The 25,977-nt window shown below is 40.9% G+C and overlaps 1 long non-coding RNA gene across 1 annotated transcript; it reads right to left on the reverse strand.

The window, feature by feature from the left end:
* Nucleotides 1-7,137: 7,137 nt before the first annotated feature.
* LOC116056398 lies at nucleotides 7,138-13,616 on the reverse strand. The gene is made up of 3 exons (XR_004106570.2): nucleotides 13,593-13,616; nucleotides 13,005-13,011; nucleotides 7,138-7,263 (listed from the first exon to the last, which is right to left on the reverse strand). It is a non-coding gene; the product is annotated as an uncharacterized LOC116056398 (long non-coding RNA).
* Between the last annotated feature and the right edge of the window lie 12,361 nt (nucleotides 13,617-25,977).

The following is a 25,977-nucleotide window of genomic DNA, read 5'->3' on the forward strand; positions in this document are numbered from 1 at the left end:
ACTACAACAGAGCTGTTTGGAGCAGTTTGTGAACAGTGTTTTCTGTTGGAGATGGTAAGTCCCTTTGGGGTGGACTTTGGGTATTTTCACTTTGTAAACCTATAACGTGCACAAAAAGATATATAACACAATAAAGGAAAGTGGAAAAGCCAAAAAGCCTAATATGAGCACTTTAAGGTGGCATGGAAAAAATACATTTAATAAGGAATCAGCTTTGTCAAAAAGGCCAACAACGTCCACATTAGTATAAGTCAAATTAGCTGTAAATTTTATAGCAAACATAAGAAAATGCTCCAGGTTTTGAACTCATTTTCCAACCACTCTGTCTTTGAAATAATGAAAAAACAAACCAACAAAAAATGCCAAAAGTGATGAACAGTAAAAGATTAGATGGTTTACGATAAGCCAGCCCCTTTATGCCGCTTTCATTTAAAATTCTGACGAATACATCTGATTACTGTAAGTTCAGTCAGACAAGACTCAGCTTGTTACCTAAGAAATTCAGTCTTTGCACAACACAGAAATACATACACACACACATCCATTTCTAGGATGTGATTCAAGTGAACTCATCTCACAGTCTCGGGCTGCCTGGGGGAAGATAAACCATCACTTTCTAAAGTCATGTTGCTATGGAGCTAAAAGAGTCTCAATAAAGATAAATGCACACACTACATTCACATATGCACACACAGGATTCATACATGCACACACATGATTCATAAATACACACACAGGATACACAAATGCGCACAAAATTCACAAATACACACACAAAATTTAAAAAGCACAGACGATTCACAAATGCATACAAAATTCAGAAATGCACACAAAATTCATAAATGCACACAAAATTCATAAATGCAAACAACATTTATCCTGTATCCTGTGTGTGTATTTATGAATCATGTGTGTGCATGTATGAATCCTGTGTGTGTATTTATGAATCCTGTGTGTGCATATGTGAATGTAGTGTGTGCATTTATCTTTATTGAGACTCTTTTAGCTCCATATGTTGCAGTCATTAGTGATACAGGGATTTCTTGTCATTACCACAAACTCATAACTGTAGGGGTGTCCCTGACTAAGAATTTTCAGTTAAAGGTTTAAATCTCTGCCACCCAAGAGGCTCCTCCATCGGCCCCGGATCATGGAAAGTGAAACTTAAATCTGTCATTGGGGCAGTTGGATTTATTCACGCACTTTAAAAAGATTTATTTAAAGCTTCTTTCTTTGCACATTTTTATTTACAGCATTATATGTTGATATTCATATCAAAATATGCTGTATATTAACTCATTGGGAGAAAACAGGTAGTTCTATGTAAAATCTGACATTGAGCACCCCCATACAGCCAAAACGGCATGATCCTCATTTCATAACGCGAAGATTCGACTGTGAGATTGGCAGTCGAATCATCCTCCTTCTATCGAAGCATCGACTATTCGGAGTCACCCCTACATAACTGAATACTTAATTCCAAAGATATTGACTGTCATCTGACCTTAAAACCATATGCACATACGGTGCAAACAAATTGTGAATATATCTGCTCCAAATATACAAATCATGATTTCAATTTAACATCATGGATGAGGGATGAAACTGACAGACGTTAGACAACATACTGTATCATAAATCTTTCTTTTTTTTAAAAGGACACGTTTTATGAATGTTGCAATTAAGGTTCAGTCCGGTACAACATGCTACATTTATCGTTTCAGATAGTTCAGATTTGATTATCATTTTAAAGAGTACACACTTTGCTGATCTTAAAACTGGTTCTCCAGATCTAAAATTTTTCTTTATACATTTTTTTTTACACTTGCTTCACAGTACGGAGAGAGAAGAACAAACGTGAGCACACATACAGATATTCACTTGACAGAGCACCAAGAGGAGTGAGTCAAGTCTCCGCAGCCTTGTCCTAGCCAAGTTGTGTCATCCCTCAATGAAGAAGGTAAACAAACTTCTGGAAAAAAACAATTGAATATATTTCCTTAAACAGTTTGAAGTGCAAAGTGCAGTTTCCAAAAGACACAAGAGTGCCGAGAACAGAGGATAGATACAAATCCTGAAAGTCGAAACAACGAAACAACTTCCCAAACGTAAATTATTTTCAAATCAATATATCACATGCTAATAGCACTGATTCTCCAGCAAAGATTAAGATGAAACAACTTGTAGAACGAGTAAATGTCTTTTAACTGATGGCGAAAAATCTCTCTGTTCCCACATTCTTCAAACTCCCCAAGAAAGAATCCTGTATAACAAAACTATCAACTTGTGTTTGGATTTCATAATGACGTTTGAACAGTGGTACCTTTTTATTATGAGAAAATATGACATATTTATTCAAAACATTCTAGTTACTGATTTGTATGCTCTGCGGTTCACAGATTCAAAGTAGAAGCATGTAAAAACATGAATCACCCCATTCTGTAAACCTTACAAGGGAATGAATGCATTTGAACACCCTAAGATAAAGAAGACCAAGATGGCGGCACGAACGCATCGTGTCTCTCCAGATTTTGCAAATTAGTGGTCATTTGTTTGTTTATCTCAAGTATTTTCAGTAAAAACAGTTTAGAGTACATATCATACACCCGACAGAAACTTTTTGGACATCGGTTCCTGCAATTCTGACTTCGTTATTAGCGTACTTCCAGAGATCGCTAATCCAACGGCACCTCCGAACACCCTCACATCGACTGGAGGGCTCTTCAGACGGACATGCAAACATTGGGCTAAAGCTAACTCCACATCGACTTGTACTGCCAAGCCTTTTCCTCGCCAATGTTCGCTCGCTGGTGAACAAAATGGATTAACTGCGGCTGCGGATCACCACACACAGAATGATTATGGACTGCAACATCATGATTTTCACAGAAACTTGGCTTAACAGCAGAATACCCAACAGCGCTATCGAGCTAGCTGGACGCTACCTCCTCCGTGTGGACAGAACAGCTGATGACTCGAGTAAGACCAGATGTGGCGGTTTGTGCATTTATGTTAAGAAAATGTGGTGCACGGACACCACCCTCACCGACAGTCACTGCTCAGCTAACCTAGAGTATCTCATGGTTAAGTGTAGACCTTTCTATCTGCCCTGAGTGTTATGGATATTTTCAAAGAAATGTTGAAATGATTAACAAAAGTCAAAAGAACATGATTTTTTTTCAACTTTAGTAATAGCAGTCTATACCACCAGATTAGAGTTTAACGCTAAGATTGCCATGAAAGAACTGCATTCTGCTATCAGTAAACAACAAACCCTGCATCCCGAGGCAGCCTACATTGTCGCGGGTGACTTCAACCACTCAAATTTAAAGACAGTACTGCCTAAATTCCATCAAAATGTACCATGCCCCACAAGAGGAGAAAAGACTTTAGACTATGTCTACACAAACATGGCTGATGCATACAAAGCTGCCCCCCTCCCCCATCTAGGACACTCAGATCACCTCTCTTTGTTTCTACTGCCAGCACTCATCAAACGTGTGAAACCAACAGTAAGGACAGTGAAAGTGTGGCCAGAGGGAGTTGACTCTGCACTTCAGTTCGCAATTCAGGCCACCCATGTTTCCTACACAGACATTGATTCATATGCCTCCTCCATTCTGGACTGTATCAACTAAAACATCAACAGGCTGCTGGTCCTGATGGAATCCTTGGACGCGTACTCAGGGCCTGTGCTGTGCAGTTGACTGAGGTTTGGACTGACATATTTAATTTGTCACTAGCCCAAGCAGCTGTCTCCGCGTGCTTGAAAACCATCTCCATCGTGCCGTTGCCAAAACACTCCACTGCAACAAACCTTAATAACTTCGGTCCAGTTGCACTCACCCCAATCAGTATGAAGTGCTTCGAGAGGCTGGTCCTGGCCCATCTCAAGACCTGCTTACCACCCTAACTGGACCCCTTCCAATTCGCCTACTGTCAGAACATGAGCACAGAGGATGCCATCTCTACGGCACTTCACTCTGCCCTGTCCCATCTTGACAATAGCAACACCTATGTGATAATGCTGTTCATTGACTTTAGTTCAGCATTCAACACCAGCATCCCCTCCAAACTGATCACCAAACTCAGTAAACTGGGCATCAATACCTCCCTCTGTAACTGGATTATGGACTTCCTAACCAACAGACCTCAGTCTGTTAGGTTAGCTAATCACACCTCCTCAACCATCACCCCGAACATCCTTTACTCCATCTTCACCTACGACTGCACACCTGTACATGGCTCCAACACCATTGTCAAGTTTGCAGACGACACTACGGTGATTGGTCTCATCAGCAACAACGATGAGACGGCCTACAGGGAGGAGGTCCAGTACCTAACATCGTGGTGCACTGACAACAATCTGGCTCTCATCACCAAGAACACCAAAGAGCTCATTGTGGACTTCAGGAAGTCTAAAGCTAACACACACATCCCCATTCTCATCAATGGGACTGAGGTGGACGAGTCACTTGAAGTTTCTGGGTGTCCACATCTCTGAGGACCTCTCTTGGACCCTCAACATCTCTACCCTGATCAAGAAGGCTCACCAGCGTCTCTTCTTTCTGAGGAGACTCAAGAAGGTCCACCTGTCTCCTCAGATCCTGATGAACTTCTACCACTGCACCATCGAGAGCATCCTCACCAACTGTGTCACAGTTTGGTATGGCAACTGCTCTGCCCATGACCGGAAAGCACTGCAGAGGGTAGTGAAAACTGCCCAACGCATCACCGGTTCCTCACTCCCTTCCATCGAGGCCATCCAGGGCAAGCGATGCTTGCGTAAGGCGCGAAGCATCATCCACCCCAACCACAGACTATTCACCCCACTTCTCTCCTGAAGGCATTACAGGTCTCTCCGCACCCGAACCAGCAGGTTCAGAGGAAGCTTCTTTCCTGCGGCTGTCACCCTACTGAACTCGAGCTCTGCATCCCAGTGACAACCAACCAAGTAAGCCCCCAAACCCCCCTATCCCACCCATAGTGTCCTATTTATTTATTTACAAATGTACATACTGTAACTACACTTATACATAGCCATATTCTACTGCTCTTCATACTATTCATCCTGCACATACACTTATTCTCATTGTTTCTGCACTACAATGATACTGTTAACACACTGCACATAGCTGTACATATTGTACATATCTGTCTATATGGTTCATACTGAATATCCATATTTTATTCTGTTTTTCTTATAATACACTGCATTTATCTATATATATTTTTTACTACTATTATAATGTTACTGCTGCTACATTGCACACATCTGTACATGTTGTTCATACATTGTTCACATTACATAGCTATATTTATTCTGCTCTTATAAGGTAACTGCTAATACACTGCACACATTTATATTTAATTTATATTACTCTAAACCACCATCTGTAAACCAACTGTACACTACTGTCTATACTGCACTATATTTCTTGTCCTGTCTATGCACCACCTGTCTATATCTGTCTATACTTTGTATATCACATTGCACTTTTCTGCTCTTTTTGCACTTCTGGTTGGACGCAAACTGCATTTCGTTGTCTTTGTACTTGTACTCTGCACAATGACAATAAAGTTGAATCTAATCTAATCTAAATAGCAAATGAAGAGAACTAATCTTGGCAGACAGTAGGACCATCAGCTGTTTTGGTTTGTATCAAATTCTCACCTGATTTGATCATTACTCATGCTGCTTATCTGCTCAAACATAAAGCAGAAATTGCATGTTAACTTTGGCAACAGATAATTCGAGTGATGCAATGTTTAACCGGCAGTTAATGAGTAATGTGAGAAAGAGCACGTAGACACTTTGGGTGTGTTTGCTTTGCAAATTACAAAACCAATAAAAACAAACAGATGAAACATCTGTGAGGTTAAGAAAAGTCAAGGTTTAATACTCTTTCCCTTCGCTTGCTGACTGGAAAAAAAAATGCAGAAAATAGAGAAACATGTTGAGTATGATGGAGATGGTAAAACGTCAGCCTTGAGGTTGTGACCTTAAACGGCGGTCTTGGCTTGGCTTTGAGTTTCCCCTATTGCATCGTCTTTCCTCTTTGCTCAAACTACAAACAACCTCAAAAGTCACACCTAACACTGAGGAGTGATGGAACTATGGAAACAATAAAAAAGACTAGACTGCTCGAGTGAGGTCACATTTTTTTTATTAAAGTCCAAACAATACACTTTGTATATGTTCTTGTGTGGCTCTGAAATGCTATTTCTGCTGCTACATTATGTTAGCCTAGAAATCTAGATGCACCTTAGCAGCAGCAAATGTAATTTGCAGCCAGGGTTGTCTAGCAACTCTCGTTGGCTTGCGAGCTGGAAAAAACAAACTCTAGTCAGGCCAATCACATCGTGTATAGAGTCAGTGGGCGGGCTTAACATAATGACGGCAGAGTTGCGACAGTTCTGCGTGAATTCCCTGGTACTTGAAAACAAAGAAGATGGCTGCTGCTGCTGGTGAACAGCGGTCTTTGGAATCGGCTTTGGCCGCGACTCTGGAAGACTTGGAGTTAAGCTTTTCTTTGAGAAAAGAACAAAGAACGGCACTGAAGTCATTCTTAAAAAAGGAAGATGTGTTCGAAGTTTTCCCGACCGGATATGGCAAAAGTTTAATCTATCAACTAGTTCTGATTGGTTGTAGAGCTATCCTATTGCGTCCAGAGGGAACTTGAAAGACAACCGTTTATCCCACCCCACGGATTGAGCCCTGCCAATGGTGAGTTCCCAGACCCAACATGTTGATGTCTGGCTTGTCAGTGATGTTGAACATTATGTTCAACATCACATGTATATCCAGATTAGTTTGGATTTTTATTTTATTTGTGTATTCATACATTTAAATCAATGATTCTGTAAAGCACTTTGAAAATGGGCTTCATGGGCCTACGCTTAATGAAGATGGATCATGCTGATGGGGTCTAATCGACAATGTCCTTTTCTGACACAATAACCTCATTAAACTTAATGCACTTTCCAATTGATTACACCTTGTTGTGTTAGATTGTGCTTTATGAGTTGAACTTGATTGTATCCATCACCAGGCACAACATGACTTTTCCCTCCGCTAATTAACTATTATACTGTAGCTTACATGCTCATTTGTCATTACACTGTTCAGATCAGGAAATAATTTTAAAGCGCCCATATTATCCTCATTTTCAGGTTCATAATTGTATTTTGAGGTTGTACCAGAATAGGTTTACGTGGTTTAATTTTCAGAAAAACACCATATTTTTGTTGTACTGCACATTGCTGCAGCTCCTCTATTCACTCTGTGTGTTGAGCTCTCTGTTTTAGCTACAGAGCAAGGCATCACACTTCTATCCCATCTTTGTTGGAAGTTGCACATGCGCAGTAGCTAGGTACCGCGCAGTTGCTAGGTACGTGTGCTACTAGCTAGGTACTGTGCTACTAGCTAGAAGCTAACGCTGCTAGCGGTTAGCCACCTCGTTCTCAATGGCAAAACACTGCTACAACACACACAAGTTCACCCTAATCTACAAAATAAATTGTATAGAACTACTTGCATATCCCTCGTCTGCAGGTATTCCACGCAAAGTTGGAAGTGTCCCGGCTTATCCTGCCTTGTACTGTCCGAAGTTGGAGAAACAGCTAGCTGATGTGATATTAGCTAAAGTGGTTAGCACACACCAAATGTTTCGGCCGATGACGTAGACGGCCCTGCCGATTTTGACCAGCTCACCCGGAGACTGAAGGCAGGACGCATTCAGAAACCCGTATCTCACTCAAAACAGCATGGATGTTTGTATGCGTGTGGAAGCACCAGAGACACAAAATAACTGTCCCATAAATTCCCAAGAAAAGTGATTTTTCATAATATGGGCACTTTAAAACAGCAAGCTTTGGAGAATAGTAGAAGGGTTGTAAAGTAGATTGGAAATGAACTAAACCATAGAAAAGCATGGCTATGGTTATAAGAATGATAAGAATGAGAGTCTATATACATGTGATGCCATGGATATCTTTGGGTACAGAGGTTTATTTTAGACCCCAGCATGCCCCAGTAGTCTGTAAAAGGTTGAGGAACATGTCAAGGGACTCAGAATGTCGACTGTGAGACTTTTACAGGGGGAATGCCCACATGTCTGCGTGTCCTACATTATGTAGGACATATAGACAGCTAAACGATAAACTTGAACCGGCTGTCTGTTTAAAGTAGTAAGTGAAGGACAAAGTGGTCTAAACTGGGTGAAGAAAGTATAGGACAAAAAAAAAATTATACATACATACATTTTTTTTTATAATTATGCCTGAAGTAAAAGAGGAATGTATTTTGATTTGATTTTTGATTTATTTAACCTTCGTAATCGGTTAAGTAGCATCCAACCTGCTTAAGGACACTAACTTCTTTTTTTTTATTATTATAATAAAAATCCATTAACATTGATTTCGAATAACAAATGTGATAGATATCAAGAAAACAAATCAAATGAAATGAAAAACACTCAAACAAGTGCAATGTTTTTTCTCTCTGAAGTGACGTGAAAGTGACGAAGGTTGAAGGGAAGTGATGCAAGTTCAAAATGTCATAGTGATCTTTATGAACGTTACAACAGTACATCCTCCTGCGACAAAAAAAGGAAACTATGATGGCAATACTGAATGGAGAGGAAGTCAAAAACAAATTAAAACCTTCAGTTCACGTTGGAGAAGTGGCATCTGGGATGCCGTCATGTTTTAATAAAACATACTTTCACACTGCAGACATTCAAGCCACTTATGAGCAGTCACTGGTGATGATGAACCTCCAAAGAATGATAAGTGTGTGTTTATGGCCTAAATGTTGCATCATGCAGAGATCTTTTTACATCACACGCCCTGTCACTAGAGAACTATGGACACCACTCCAGGGCAGGTCGTGTTTACTTCTGGATATTTGGCATATGCTTAATATTGTTTACATGCATTGGAATTAATCAGATGACTTTTCACTGGTGTCGGATGGATATATACTAAAAATATCCACTTGTGGATAGACAGAGAGGAGTTTGGGTGGAGTAAAGGAGGAGAAAACAAGTTTGGGGGAGAGTATAAGCAGCTCAAGTTCTGTCTTCTGCCTGAAATTTTTTCCAGTTTCCATCAGTGGCAGAGATCCGCTCCAAGAGGTGATTATTTTCATGTTGAAAAAGACACGAGGGTTGGCAGGGCTTCATAATGAGAGCCTTGGCAAAGGACGGAGCACTGTAGCCAATTTTAGCATGAATAATGAGCTAGTTGAGGCTTTGATGCTACCTGACAGGCTATCTTGGGTTATAATGTGCCTTTTCTAAAGCTGTTACATGCGTCACATCAATACATCATTACTTGAGACAGTGGTATGATTAAAGGATACCAAATTGGTTTTTTTTACACCTTCAGTTTGGTCCGTTTGAACCGAACCGTGGAGCGTATTGTCAGAAAAGCTCATCTGAACTCTAGTGCGGACCAAACAACTGAACTCTGGTCCGCTGGAAAACGGGCATCTTGGTTCGCTTCCAAGGGAACTAGAGTTCAGTTCACTTTAGGTGAGAACACGATCCGACCCACATACAGGAAGTGAACCAAAAACAGAGCATTTACTAGCCTGCAGTTTCAACCTTGCTCACAATTTACGGACTTATATAAAAGAAGATAGCTTTCAGATACATAAGCTGTTCTGAGCATAAATCGCTGGTCATCTGTGTGACATCATCATCTCCCACTCATCAGGGCCCGCCCTCTCCTTCACTCGCTGTCCGTCAGCTGCTCACATCCAGAAGAAAAAACAGAAAATCCAAGATGTTATAAATTTGGTGTCTGTCCAATTAACAAGCAACCGGTTCCAGTTGTTTACAATGTTTGGTGTTTGACAAAGTGCAGTGTGAACGCAAACCGAACCAAAATAAAAATGCAACCATGTTGCAACTTCATCCCCGGATTCCCCCCCCCCCCCCCCGAGTCTACCGAACTATAGGTGTGAAAGCGGCCTAAAGCGAGAATTATACTGGCTGTTCCCAACCTGGCACGCCATTGTCAAAATGACTTGGATCTTGCCGGCGTGCCCGGATTTATAAATTGCACTTAAAATTATAAATAGTTACGGCGATTCCATGACTTCACATTTGCACGCACCAACTGGGCTGCGGCCAGTATAATTCACACTTAAGACAGCCACAAAGAGTGACATCATTTAGCCTACATTTTAACGTAGGTCCGATTTCGACGGAACCCTGCTGGATTGCTGTATAGCACAAACAGCCAGAGTGCTGTTCTTTCAGAGCAGACAGAGATAAAGATAGAGTTTCTTCACTATAATTGCAACAGCAAATGGAGGACATCCACCTTACCATATTTAAACTTTGATCTTTGAGAAAAGAACAAAGAACGGCACTGAAGTCATTCTTAAAAAAGGAAGATGTGTTCGGAGTTTTCCCGACCGGATACAGCAAAAGTTTAGTCTATCAACTAGCTCTGGTTGGTTGTAGCGCTATCCTATTGGGTGCAGAGGAAATTTGAAAGACAACCGTTTATCTGATAATACTGAACTTTCTGTGTTCTGTTTGCTGTGGAAAACAACTTAGGTTGGACCTCTGTGTCTATCAGAAACATGTTGATTGATTGACTAATTCATCCTCCAACATAATCTTCTCTTGACTCAGCTAAATTAGTAAATTGTATGTGAGGAAAACATACTGATGAGGAGATGGAAAAGTGGAGGAACAGAGCAGACTTTTGCACTACTCTCACTTCGGTGTAATGAGGAAGCAATGACGAAGCTAACAAGCTGCTTGTGTAACTGTTCTCGCTCTCTGCCAATTCTTTTTTCTCCCCAAAACCAGGTTGGTAAAGTCTGGAAACCTGTCGAGTCAAACTCTGAAACTCCTCCAGACCGCAGACGGGCTGAGAGTTTACTGCACACAAAGACTGCTTCTTTACATCTGGAGCAGAAACAGCAAGAGCTGGTGGAGCTGTGTGTGTGTGTGTGTGTGTGTGTGTGTGTGTGTGTGTGTGTGTCACTGTGCATGCACAATGAATGTCAATTACCTTATCTGCAGGTGACTAACAGTCAGTTTGTTTTGTTTTGGCCGACACACCTGTTCAACGGAGCCAAGGCTGAAGAGAGTAGTCTCAGAGGTCAGCTGAGGACAGCAGGCTGCAGGAGTGTTTAACCACAGGAGGAAAGTTTACTGCAACGTTCCAGACGGGAGAATCAGTGGTGTGTGTGTGTGTGTGTGTGTGTGTGTGTGTGTGTGTGTGTGTGTGTGTGTGTGTGTGTGTGTGTGTGTGTATGGCCCCTGGTAGGAACAGTGCTTTGTTTTTAACCCTAACCCTTTTCACAGACTGAAATTGAGTTTAAAAATAATCCAGGCCTGTGTCAAAAGCAATGTGAAAAATAAATTGGTTTTGGTGATCAGGTGATCATCACCTGACATCAATCAATTGTATCTTATGAGTTCAACTTGATTGCATGATTCATTATAAAGTAGAACGTGGCCGTCAGATCGGCATACAAAAGAAGAGTCCACCGGTCGAGGATCCAACAATAAGTCTCCACTTAAGGACACCACAGCTCCTGACATCCCGCTGGGAACCGACGGAGGCCAGCTCGCCCCCCCCCCGCCCCCGACACCTGCCCATTGGCTAGAAGGATGCCCAGCAGAGAAGTCACAGTCAGTAGGCGTGTTCGAAACCGTTCCCTATCACAGAAATAGTGCACAATATAGTGTGTTCGCCATTTGGTAGTGATGTTCGAATTCTCTGCAGTTAATTTCATTCACTATATGGTCCCCTACAAAATACCATAATGTCCAGGTAATTAGAGCGTACATGCGATGTATCCTTCATTTTACTCCCGTATTCCACAATGCAAAGCGGCAGTGTTTTCCCGAAGAAGAAGCAGAAGGATCGTGAGAACTGAAAAGGAAAAATGGACCAGGCTTTCGTTTATAAATGTAAGTCGTTTAAGTATAAGCATTTTCCGTGTTTGACACGTAAGTGACCTAGCTTTTAAATGTTTTTGAAAACAGTTGCATTATAAGTGTTTTTGGTTCAATTTGGTGCATCTACTGAAGCAACAACGTTTCGTGATTTTCAGTGTAGTGTCCAAAATTTCATTTTTGGTCATTCGATATATAGTTCATTATTTAATAAACACTATATAATGAATAGTGAGTGAATGAATGAATGAGGAACCATTTTGAACACAGCTAGTGTTCAATTCCTCCATGCTCGCCTGCCCCCTCTGATGTAGATGTGCAGATGGACGCAAAGATGGTCTTGCTTGTCTGCGTAGTCGCGATCGTAACCATAGTTCATAGCTGATAGCCATCTTCACCTTTGCCTCTCTCGTGACAAGGATCAGGTTACCTTTACAGGGAGTTTCATCACTTCCTGTGATGAAAGACCAAACTGAAACATCACTATAAAGAAAATTGGGAAATTACAGTTTCAGTCACCTGCATTGTCTCTATACCTGCCCGGCCTGAGATCAACACCTGAGTCAGACAGGATTGAGAAACATGTTTTATGGTCTGTTGTAGCTGACTGATCATCAGGTATGTTATCACAGCACAATAACAGGAGTGCCCGAGTGTAGTAGTATCATAATTATAAAAAGTCACATTTTTTCATTTCATGTCATTTCCGTCTTGGTCCCATCTTGACGGCTCTTAGGCCGTGATGAAAGAAGGGAAATGCATACGGTGTTAAAAAAACAGGTAGAAAGAACAATCATATTCATTTACAGAAATGGCAGCAGGATACATTAACTAAATGTATGAAATTGTCACTCTGTAGGGTGGTAAAATAAAGATTAGTGCAATCAAACAAGAGTAAACGTGGAGAGCCAGTGATGTAGTGAGAGAGGAGCAATGGGGACGGCTGATCCTAAAAGCTTTCTGGATGGACTTTGCATCGAAGTTACACTCATACTAGTCGGGATCAACACAAGTACAATTTCCAGGATAAGGCCTGACATCCGGCGCATGGCTCACGCGCAGGATGTTTGGCTTCACCTCTCTCCTTCCGCTCTCTGTGTGTTGCCGTTCTCAAAATCCCTTCACTACAGGTGAAGAGGAAGACAAGTTCTGAACCTCCAGGGTTCTCAGGCCCTTAAAATCTGACTCCAATTATCTCTATATGTCTTTTCTTCCCCGATGTATTCGTTGATGGTAAGACCAGAAGACACAAAATAATGACGATGAAAATCATCTCCACAACTTTAGTAATCAGTATGCATACGGTTTCACAATCTTAAGACTAGACTTGCCCTAGCAAACAGACACAACAGACAGGCTCATCTCCCGTATCTGGGGTGGAGCGATGATTCAGATATTTCCTGTTTTCAACGCGGCTGACAGTTTACATACTTCTGACAAGCTGACCTTGGAGCACAGCTGGTTTTCTGCAATCTTATCTAACCGTCCCTCTTTTGATCATATTTTAATTAAAGGTCAAGCTGAAACATTCTGTGTTGACTCAGACATTCTTAAAGTGGCCATATTATGCTCATTTCCAGGTTCATAATTGTATTTTGAGATTGTACCAGAATAGGTTTACATGGTTTCATTTTCAAAAAACACCATATTTTTGTTGTACTGCACATTGCTGCAGCTCCTCTTTTCACCCTGTGTTCAGGTCTCTGTTTTAGCTACAGAGTGAGACCTCTCACTGCTGTAACATCTTTGTTGGCAGTCGCACATGCCCAGTACTAGGTAAGATCACATCATCTAGCTAGCTGTTTGTTTCTCTAACTTCAGTCAGTACAAGGCAGGATTAGCTGGGAGTCTTCTTCTAAACGAGGGCACACTTCCAACTTTGCGTGGAATACCTGCAGAACAGGGACATGTAAGTAGTTCTTTTGTAGATTATGGTTAACTAGTGTGTGTTGTAGCAGTGTTTTGCCATTCAGAACGAGCTAGCATGCTAGCGCTAGCATGCTATGGTTAGCCACCTCGTTTCGGCTAGTGACGAAAAAAGCCGTGCCGATTTTGAACAGCTCACCCAGAGACTGAAGGCAGGACACATTCAGAAACCGTATCTCACTCTAAACAGCATGGATGTTTTTTTTTCCAAGTTTGTATGCGTGTGGAAGCACCAAAGACACAAAATAAGACCCCAAGTCCCAGAAAAAGTGATTTTTTCATAATATGGGCACTTTAAATAATGAAAGGCTTTATGCCTCTCAACCCAACCTTAGTCAAACACACAACTCTTAATGCATCAACAGTAAATATATAGAATTAGCATGATTATTGTCAGATTATTCCTCCACAGGAAACCTTCGAGCTAGCAAGCTACACACTGAAAATGGCATGTTTTGAAGAACATTTGGATGTTGCCAACAAAGCAGGCCTGCTTGGTTCTTTCTGGGAATGACTGTAAAACGTTACAAAGAATATGTTTAGGGCATTTCCTCTAACTGGGACGTTTTGGGACCGATTGGTGGGATTGCTGTGGACGAAGTACACACAGTGATACACTGGTAAGAGCTAATGAGGTTTAACCATGTATCCAGCTAATTTAAATAGCTGACGTTACTGTATTGTGTCAACAGTTAACTTCATTTAATATTGTATTTGGAGTTTTCTTTTGTGGGGTGCAAATGTTCCACCAAAACAAGTTCCTTCCCGAGACTATTTAGCAGAGCCACCGTTGCTGCGTCCGGAGCTTAGCACCGTCCAAGACCACTGTGATTGGTTTAAAGAAATGCAAACATCCCAGAGCGTTTTTTTCTCCTAACCCAGAATGCATCTGCGGTGTAGCCAGACCTTACTCCACAGCGCTGTGGAATTAGATCTGGCAATGTGAGACTACACTCATCCAGGCTGTGGCAGAGCCAATGTGTCACGGTCCTTTGTGATCAGGACAGGCTACGGTGACCAGACGTCCCGAAAAATTTGGGACAGTCCCGGAATCCAAGCCAAAAATTAGAGCAAATTCTCAAGAGCAGACTCTCGAGTAGTTATAATCTGATAGAGCATTAAAAACTGTTCATGGTTGCCAAATCAGGGCGTCACCCTGTAGGTGAGCTTTGGGCCCAAGCGCTGAAGAGCAGGTCTGCGTTCCCTCAGTATGCCAAACTGCTGTCCTTCGTCCTGAGCATCCCCATGAGCAACGCTTAGTCAGAGCGGGTGTTTTCCATCATGAAAGGTACCTGGACTGACGTGAGAAACAGATGCTCATTTAACCTGGTCCGCAGCGAAATTAAAGTAAAAATGAATTTACAATGTTTTGCAGATGATGTGGTCCTGATGGCATCATCGGCCTGTGACCTTCAGCACTCACTGGATCGGTTCGCAGCCGAGTGTGAAGCGGCTGGGATGAGGATCAGCACCTCTAAATCTGAGGCCATGGTTCTCAGCAGGAAACCGATGGAGTGCCTTCTCCAGGTAGGGAATGAGTCCTTACCCCAAGTGAAGGAGTTCAAGTACCTTGGAGTCTTGTTCGCGAGTGAGGGAACAATGGAGCGGGAGATTGGTCGGAGAATCGGCGCAGCGGGTGCGGTATTACATTCAATTTATCGCACCGTTGTGACGAAAAGAGAGCTGAGCCAGAAGGCAAAGCTCTCGATCTACCGGTCAGTTTTCGTTCCTACCCTCACCTATGGTCATGAAGGCTGGGTCATGACCGAAAGAACGAGATCCAGGGTACAAGCGGCCGAAATGGGTTTCCTCAGGAGGGTGGCTGGTGTCTCCCTTAGAGATAGGGTGAGAAGCTCAGTCATCCGTGAGGAGCTCGGAGTAGAGCCGCTGCTCCTTCGCGTCGAAAGGAGCCAGTTGAGGTGGTTCGGGCATCTGGTAAGGATGCCCCCTGGGCGCCTCCCTAGGGAGGTGTTCCAGGCACGTCCAGCTGGGAGGAGGCCTCAGGGAAGACCCAGGACTAGGTGGAGGGATTATATCTCCAACCTGGCCTGGGAACGCCTCGGGATCCCCCAGTCGGAGCTGGTTAATGTGGCTCGGGAAAGGGAAGTTTGGGGTCCCCTGCTGGAGCTGCTACCCCCGCGACCCGAGACCGGATAAGCGGACGAAGACGGATGGATGGATTGGATCCACAAACTCATCATGGGTAAGCCGAGAGTGCTGGCAGCAGTGAAATCCTCCGAAATATGCCAGCGCCGGGCCTCCAGCGCAACCCAATCTTAGGAGGTATAGCTTTAGTGCATTTAAACTTTTGTTGTTTCTATTATTTTATATGCACAAAGAAAATACATTTTTGTCCCCTTTTTATGTTACAGAGTAGATGAAGACAGTGCAAGTTGCAGCCATGAGGCCAGGGAAAGTGCACATGCAGGCAGCCACGAGAAGGAGTGATTGGATTGGATGTTGCTGATGTTAAAGCACAGTCATTGTGTTTGTTTAGTTTGTTTCATAATGACACTTGATATTCATGATTTTAATGATTTTTTATGTGTATTTCCGACAGTTGAATTCCTGAATAAAAATAATAAATCATTTTGGTGCGGAGTTTTGAAAATTATGTAACCCCCCCACCCCGTCTCGTCCCGAATTTTACCCATTCTCATCTGGTCACCCTAGGACAGGCAGATAACTATGTCATAACATCTGGGTCAGTTCGGTCTAAAGTCGCATTCAGTTTGGTGTTTGCAGTCTGAAATTTCAGCCAGTGACAACAGGCAACAAATCAATATGAATGCTGACCATGACTGCCGAGTCTCTTTATGTAACGCCAATACAAACTTTTGGCCTAATAAAACCTAACCTAATAATCTTCTCTTAAAAATACTGTACATAGGGTACAAATACTGCATATCAACTATGGGAAAATCTATAAATTATGATTTAAATATAGCATTTAAAATTCAGCAGAAAAAAATTTATTACATGAAAAAAGCGTTTTTATCTCACAATTATTTTTATACACAATTATCTCAGCCCGGCTGGAGACTCACCAATGTTAACAACCCATGAACCTTATCACACACACACACACACACACACACACACACACACACACACACTTACAAGCTATAATGTTGCACATCCACACAAAAACACATGCATTAATAGACTCTACGAATCAAACAGTGTAGAGATAGGTCTACTATGTTTTGATCAACGTTTGAATGACAAAGAATCATTTACTGTTTTTATGGCACAAAATGATCAAACACACCTTTGGAAGTTAAAAGAACTGCAGATTAATACTTTAACTTATTAGGTTCTGCAGTTGATTGATTTATGGTTTGACATCACTGCTACTGTCTCAAATATAACAAGACAATTGTCATATTAAGACACTATGTGTTGCCAGAACTTAAGATATGGATGACTACTTAAAGAGGAAGATGACCTAATTGTTAGTCAAACTTACTGCAGAGGGCTGTTACTGTGTATGGCCCTTAATTCGTATGTATTCCACAGTTTTTGCTGTATGCACCACATTGACTGCTGCTGTGTAAGGCTATGTTCAGACTGCAGGCAAAAGTGACCCAAATCCGATTTTTTTGCTCATATCTGTTTTTTTCCATGACATTCATAAACAGTCCAAGTCACATGGCATCTGATCTTTTCCAGTTCTGATTTGGGCCACTTTCATATGTGGTCCAAATCCATTACAGGTCGGATATTTCAAAAATGTGACCTGAGTCTGGACAGTCAGATCGGAATTCATGCGACTTTGACGTCACTCTAGAGTGACCATAGTCACAATTCTTCGCCAGTATTACGCTAGTATTCGGGGCACAGGGAAAGTAAAAAGAAATCGCTATTTATACCACTAAAAAGGCTCAAAATATCACCAAACTTCAACAGTAGCATAATGAGGGTCCCTAAATGTTAATTAACCGAAGCATTGAGAACTTTGTAAGTGTACAGACAGTTTATTGAAAAGATAGGTTATAAAGACACTCGCGTTCATGTTTACATGCGGCCGCCGTCTTGAAAACCAGTCATGACTTACAGCTGGCGATGCAAACTAAAATCAAAAGCAATTTGCTCAATATATCTGAAATAATCACACTCTGCATAACTTGTCTAGTGTACTTACTCAGTGGATAACTGTCCATCTGGTCTCTCTGGTCTGGGTCTGTCAGTTTGTTTCATAATGACACTTGAATGCATGATTTTAATGATTTTTTATTTGTATTTCCTGAATAAAAATAATAAATCATTTTGGTGCGGAGTTTTGAAAATCATGTACCCTAGGACTGGCAGATAACTATATCATAACATCTGGGTCAGTTCGGTCTAAAGTCGCATTCAGTTTGGTGTTTGCAGTCTGAAATTTCTGCCAGTGACAACAGGCAACAAATCAATATGAATGCTGACCATGACTGCCGAGTCTCTTTATGTAACGCCAATACAAACTTTTGGCCTAATAAAACCTAACCTAATAATCTTCTCTTAAAAATACTGTACATAGGGTACAAATACTGCATATCAACTATGGGAAAATCTATAAATTATGATTTAAATATAGCATTTTAATTCAGCAGAAAAAAATTTATTACATGAAAAAAGCGTTTTTATCTCACAATTATTTTTATACACAATTATCTCAGCCCGGCTGGAGACTCACCAATGTTAACAACCCATGAACCTTATCACACACACACACACACACACACACACACACACACACACACACTTACAAGCTATAATGTTGCACATCCACACAAAAACACATGCATTAATAGACTCTACGAATCAAACAGTGTAGAGATAGGTCTACTATGTTTTGATCAACGTTTGAATGACAAAGAATCATTTACTGTTTTTATGGCACAAAATGATCAAACACACCTTTGGAAGTTAAAAGAACTGCAGATTAATACTTTAACTTATTAGGTTCTGCAGTTGATTGATTTATGGTTTGACATCACTGCTACTGTCTCAAATATAACAAGACAATTGTCATATTAAGACACTATGTGTTGCCAGAACTTAAGATATGGATGACTACTTAAAGAGGAAGATGACCTAATTGTTAGTCAAACTTACTGCAGAGGGCTGTTACTGTGTATGGCCCTTAATTCGTATGTATTCCACAGTTTTTGCTGTATGCACCACATTGACTGCTGCTGTGTAAGGCTATGTTCAGACTGCAGGCAAAAGTGACCCAAATCCGATTTTTTTGCTCATATCTGTTTTTTTCCATGACATTCATAAACAGTCCAAGTCACATGGCATCTGATCTTTTCCAGTTCTGATTTGGGCCACTTTCATATGTGGTCCAAATCCATTACAGGTCGGATATTTCAAAAATGTGACCTGAGTCTGGACAGTCAGATCGGAATTCATGCGACTTTGACGTCACTCTAGAGTGACCATAGTCACAATTCTTCGCCAGTATTACGCTAGTATTCGGGGCACAGGGAAAGTAAAAAGAAATCGCTATTTATACCACTAAAAAGGCTCAAAATATCACCAAACTTCAACAGTAGCATAATGAGGGTCCCTAAATGTTAATTAACCGAAGCATTGAGAACTTTGTAAGTGTACAGACAGTTTATTGAAAAGATAGGTTATAAAGACACTCGCGTTCATGTTTACATGCGGCCGCCGTCTTGAAAACCAGTCATGACTTACAGCTGGCGATGCAAACTAAAATCAAAAGCAATTTGCTCAATATATCTGAAATAATCACACTCTGCATAACTTGTCTAGTGTACTTACTCAGTGGATAACTGTCCATCTGGTCTCTCTGGTCTGGGTCTGTCAGTTTGTTTCATAATGACACTTGAATGCATGATTTTAATGATTTTTTATTTGTATTTCCTGAATAAAAATAATAAATCATTTTGGTGCGGAGTTTTGAAAATCATGTACCCTAGGACTGGCAGATAACTATATCATAACATCTGGGTCAGTTCGGTCTAAAGTCGCATTCAGTTTGGTGTTTGCAGTCTGAAATTTCTGCCAGTGACAACAGGCAACAAATCAATATGAATGCTGACCATGACTGCCGAGTCTCTTTATGTAACGCCAATGCAAACTTTTGGCCTAATAAAACCTAACCGAATAATCTTCTCTTAAAAATACTGTACATAGGGTACAAATACTGCATATCAACTATGGGCAAATCTATAAATGATTATGATTTAAATATAGTATTTTAATTCAGCAGAAAAAAATAAATTACATGATGAAAAAAGTGTACAATTATTAAGCTATAATGTTGCACACCCACACACAAACACATGCATTAATAGATTACGCACTCCTACAAATCAGATAGGTCTACTATGTTTTGATCAACGTTTGAATGACAAAGAATCATTTTCTGTTTTTATGGCACAAAATGATCAAACACACCTTTAGAAGTTAAAAGAACTGCAGATTAATACTTTAACTTATTAGGTTCTGCAGTTGATTGATTTATGGTTTGACATCACTGCTACTGTCTCAAATATAACAAGACAATTGTCATATTAAGAAGTGTTGCCAGAACTTAAGATACGGATGACAGCTTAAAGAGGAAGAAGACCTAATTGTTAGTCAAACTTATTGCAGAGGGCTGTTACTGTGTATGGCCCCTACTCAGATGGACAGAACAGATGCACATTGCTGGGATAAAAGAATCTGGGGCTTAGCGTCGCCCAGGACGGGTGTGATTGGTTTAAAGAAATGCAAACAAGCCAGAGCATTTTATTCCTCCTATCTCAGAATAGATAGGTGGGTAAGTCAGACCACACTGTGCTGACAAAGTTCTGTGGACATAGAGAATTTGATTTAAGACTAAAAAAGTGAGGAAAAAAAGTTAGCCTAATGTTTTTAACTGACAGTCACACTTCCAGTTAACAGTCCCTACACTGTCCTATCCTTTCTAGTCTCGCTTTGCCATTACTTCCTCCACACCGCTGCGAAGAAAGGTCTGGCTAGTCCACACAGCATCCCTACGTACTTACGCTCAATTTTTATTTTCCTTCAGTACGTCGTCTGGGTTTGCGGTATATTATTGGGTTTTCTCCGGCCAAATCTTTACCGGTCCAATCAGCTAACAGAGGGCGTGGCTGAGAACGATGACGTTGAGGTTGTGCGCTAGTTTCAATTGCAGTTCCGTAATGGCGGCGGAGAAAGATGCGAGCGAAGCCATTCGGTCCGTTGTGGCAACGCTACCGAATATCCAGAAGTTAAAGCCCGAGCAAGAACTTTGCTGAGTTGTGTTGGTGGCCATGATGTTGTGGCCCTCCTCCCCACGGGGTTTGGGAAAAGTTGGATTTTCCAGCTCGCTCTGTTAGTGGTGAAGGAGTTGGCTAATGCTAACGCTAGCGGTGCTAAGCTGACGTCACAACCAAACGTTAGCGATTGGTTATGGCAGATCCAGAGTGGCTCTGGGCAGATCCAATAGTTTTAAACTTCGACAGAGCCTCGGGGAGGAACTTGTTTTGGTGGAATATGTGTATGTTCAAAAGTTGATAGAGTCGTGCAACAGAAAACTGGACGGATAGTCTAGCTAGCTGTCTGATTTTACCCGGCAGAGATCTGAGGGGCAGTTAACCATAGTCCTCAGAAATCCACCGGAGTTTAGAATTAACAAACAAAGCGGAAGGTAACGGACACCCGGCTAAAAAGAATGAAATCCGGCGGAATTTCTGGCGGCAACGGAGCAATCCCGGAAGTGGAACGTCTTAGATATACACAATATCCTTTCTAATCAATATTAACTTGCAGCTTTATTATATTTTATCAAAATAGCTTTGAATCAAGGTATATTGTAAGATTACAATTTATGTAATTATGACATTGCTGTGTCATGGAGGTGAGAATTTCTGTCTGCAGTCCTCCGCAGGACATTACTGGACAGAGGACACAGACTGTCCCTGGACACATCCCAACAACAAGAACAAAAAAAGACACTTTGACTTAAAAAATGAGTTTGTATTAACTGATGTATCAATAACAAACTGTTCCTCCGCTGACTACAGATCAATGTCAGGATGAACTTTATTTGACTTGATGAAGAGATTTTAAACACTCTGTGTTGAACCAACACCAATATAAAAGGACCAGCTTAAGGTCATTGCCCCAACACTTGGCACTACAGTGTGATTCTTTTTGAAAATTAATAGGGTGAAATTTGCTTAGTCAGCCAGTCTGCTCTCCTATTAAAAAACATAATGGTGGACTGTCAGCGGGTTACTGAGTGACAAAGTGCTGCTGGCCTACATATTTCTGTTTGTTTAAAAAAAAGATAAGAATGCTTGTTCCCAGCATTAAAGTAGGGCAACTCCCAGCTACAGAGGGACGGACTGGCAGAGAGAAAACACTGAGCATTAATTGGTTTTTACAGTGACGGAGAGAGAAACACAGAATATGAATGTGTGTGTATATGTTAAGGCAGTACAGCTAGGGGGCGTTCATTTTGGGTTAATCCTTGTGTTGTCTTCGGGTCAAATTTGACCCATTTTCAAAATATCTACATTAGAAATATGGGTTTCTCTTTAACTACCTACTTTTAATTACCCCAAAATAACATACCATACAACCTTTGCAAGTACAACAAAAGATCGGATCTCTGCTTTCATTGAATTTTGGGTGTTTTATTCAATGTTTCGAAACAGTATCCTCACTGAACGTTGACATATACAAGTCTGTGATTATCCTTCCTTTATATATTATAATATTAGTCTAAATAATTCATAATTTCTTCTTTTTTAAAATCAAGAATTAGGTAATTTCCTATAAGGAACTGTTTGGTATTTATGGAATGGACCACCGGAGGAAAATAGGGGAGGGTCATGTCTTTTTATTCTTTGTTGAGGGGAGGGTCACCCAACATTTTTTAGTCTGTGTGTGTGTGTGGGGGGGGGGGTCACCCAACTTTTGTTTTCATGAAAACAGCAACATTTCAAAGTGGTTTGTTTGGTGCATATTTATCCATGTAGCTCTTAGTCTCGGCCCTCCTTCGCTACCAGATGGGTCTGACCCATGAGTTTGCACTGCTCCCCTGGTGGCTGAAACGGGTAATTGCATTGTTTAAAAAATGAGTAGAATAATTACATCTGGCATGACCAAATATTTTATAAATATCTTAAATAACACGAAACAACTAAATGGTGGTAGGTAATACATCAGATTTCATAAACTGCTTTAGTAAAAAAAATATTACCTGGCTGACGATGGGAGCAGCAGGACGAAAAAAACGAAAGTTACTGTTGCACTAGTCTGGACATCTTGCCGTGCCAACTTTGCAATAAAGGTTTCCTAAATGCCATGTATATAAATGTGATGTCAGCTTACTAATTGATTGCGGGTTTTGTGTAGATTTGGACTTTTATACGTTTATTCCACTTTGTTTAAACGACGAAGTGGAGAGGCCTCGTTCACCTGTTTGGAGCTGGCTGGTGAATGTGACGCTCGTATAGGCCTTGCTGGATACACCGTGACCCTTTTTGTGGATCTACTGATCGCTGTGGATTACTTTTTTTTGTGTCATCGGATTACGGCAAAATACGGATCTTTTTTCTCAACGTGCCTTAACGTTTTAGGGTGCGACTGCGCTTGGTTTCTGCGTTTGGAGAGGCATCTCAACAGACTGTAGGTCCAACACTGATTGTTCACTGTTACATTTTAGTTGAATTTAAGTGTCGGGGCATTCCGCCACCGTCTGTCTATTGCGTTCCAAGGAAGCCCTGCCGCGATTGGATTTCATAAGGGCGAATTGTTAAATTCTTACAATGTAATTTAAAATCTGTTCTAAAAATAAACATATATGTTTTTGAATATAATGTTCAGCTTCGGCATTACCTATGTGCTAAAATATACAATGACTGAGGAAGCCTAGTGACAAGTCCACAGCAACCAGTGTTGAATTGGTTATATCCCAGCGTCCTTTGCTGAATGGTCTCAATGTTTTATTGTTTTATTTCATATGAATACTAGTTTACTAGAGGAGTAACTTAGTATTTGAAGTAATGCAGTAATGCAGGAAGTGTGCATTTAGTTTCCATGCTTATTGTGTTTCCACAACACCACACCATAACAGAGGAGTGGGATGTGTAAGATGAGAATGCAGAGGTTAACTCGTGTATATCATGGCTGTAAAAATGAAATGGCATCTGTACATCTTTGCTAAGCTCAAACTAGTACATAAGGGGAGGGTCATGCCTCTTTTTCAAATTATTTTGGAGGGTCATAGAAAATTATTACTGGCGAGGAGAGGGTCAAGTCTTTTTACCCTAAAGGTCCCAAAACTCTTCCGGTGGCCCCTTAAGTAAATAATGAACAGTCCCTAAATGAGTTTTATTGACCATGAATTGCAAAAATAAGTGGAAAACTAGTGGAAATAAGTTTGTTAGTGGTGTTTATACATGGTAGTGAAAAGAAGCAATAAAATGTAAAAAAAAAAAAAAAAAAAGGAGGACCAAAAGTGTCGAAAAAAAAGAGACAAAAACGTCAGAAAAAGTGTTGATTTTCTATATTATTATAATAGTTGAATAGGGTTATTGGGGGACATTTCCTTGGTCAACAGCCAAGGCAGTAATCATAAAAGGACATTTCCGGCGCAAAACGAACCTAGGGGTTAATAACAGATGTGTACCCACTCTGTCGTTCTGTGGGACATGTTTTCATGCTAATCGAATGTGTTTGTAGCTTGAAAGAAGCTAGCGCGGGCCGCTGATTAGCTTACAATGCTAGTATTCGGGGCACAGGGAAAGTAAAAATAAATCACTATTTTGTACTACTAAAAAGGCTCAAAATATCACCAAACTTCAACAGTAGCATAATGAGGGTCCCTACATGTTAACTGAAGCATTGAGAACTTTCTAAGTGTACAGACAGTTTACTGAACGGTTAGGGTTAGGATGAATTTCTGGATGAATGGATTAGTTGTTTGGTCTCTAAAATGTCAGAAAACGGTGAAAAATGTTGATCAGTGTTTCCGAAAGCCCAATATGATGTCCTCAAATGTCTTGTTTCATCCACAACTCAAAGATATTCAGTTAACTAACTGTCATGGGAGCATGCCTATGTTCCCACAGCCCTATATTCTCACATTTCTAAGAATTTTTTTTTCCACTGAAAATTAGGCCCTATGTTCCCATATTTCGTTTTTCATAAATTTGTATCAGATTTTATCCTCCTTTCTCCCAATTTGGTAGCCAATTACACCCAACTTATTATCCAGTAGCAATGGACTACAGATGGAAGGTAACCCTAACATAGGGCCTAATTTTAAGAAAAATCTTAGAAATGTGGGAACATAGGGCTATGGGAACATGAGGCCTAATTTTCAGTGAAAGGTACTTTGCTCAGTTCAACGCAACAACCCTGAGCAGTCTCTCAGTCCCTGCTGCTAAAAAAACAGCCACACAGCATAATGCTGCTTTCACCATGCTTCACAGTTAGGATGGTATTTTGCAGTTGATGAGCAGTGCCTGGTTTCCTCCCGACATGGCACTTAGAATTGAGGCCAAACACTTCAATCTTGGTTTCATCAGTCTTCTTACAGTCTCAGACTCCTTTAGGTGCTTTTTGCAAGCTCAAAGCAGGCTTTCATGCATCTAACATAAGCCAAAAACTTCTTCCATGTAAAAATTATGGCGGGCACTGAGTTCTTAAGATCCTTCAATGTAGCAAACCCTCCCCAGATCTGTGCTTTGCCACAATCCTGCCTTTGCGCTTTGCAGGCGGTTCCTTCCACCTCATGGTTTTTGCTCTGAGATGTCAGCTGTGAGACCTTATATAGACAGGTGTGTGTGCCTTTCCAAATCATGGCCAATCAGTGGAATTTAGCACAGGTTGACTCTCAACAAAGTGTAGAAACTTCTCAAAGACGATCAAGAGAAATGGGAGGCACCTGAGCTGATCTCAAGTGTCTAAACAAAGAGGCTGAATGTCAACGTGATATTTCAGGTTTTTTTGTATTAAATTTGCAAAACATTCTAATATCCTGTTCTTCCTTTGTCATTATGGGGTATTGAGTGTAGATTGATGAGAGAAAAATGTTAAACGTCAGTGTTCCCACAGCCCAATGGTCCCACAGCCCTTTGTTCCCACATTTCTAAGATTTTTCTTAAAATTA

The sequence above is a fragment of the Sander lucioperca genome, chromosome 15 (assembly GCF_008315115.2).
Source record: "Sander lucioperca isolate FBNREF2018 chromosome 15, SLUC_FBN_1.2, whole genome shotgun sequence".
Classification (NCBI taxonomy): Eukaryota; Metazoa; Chordata; class Actinopteri; order Perciformes; family Percidae; genus Sander; species Sander lucioperca.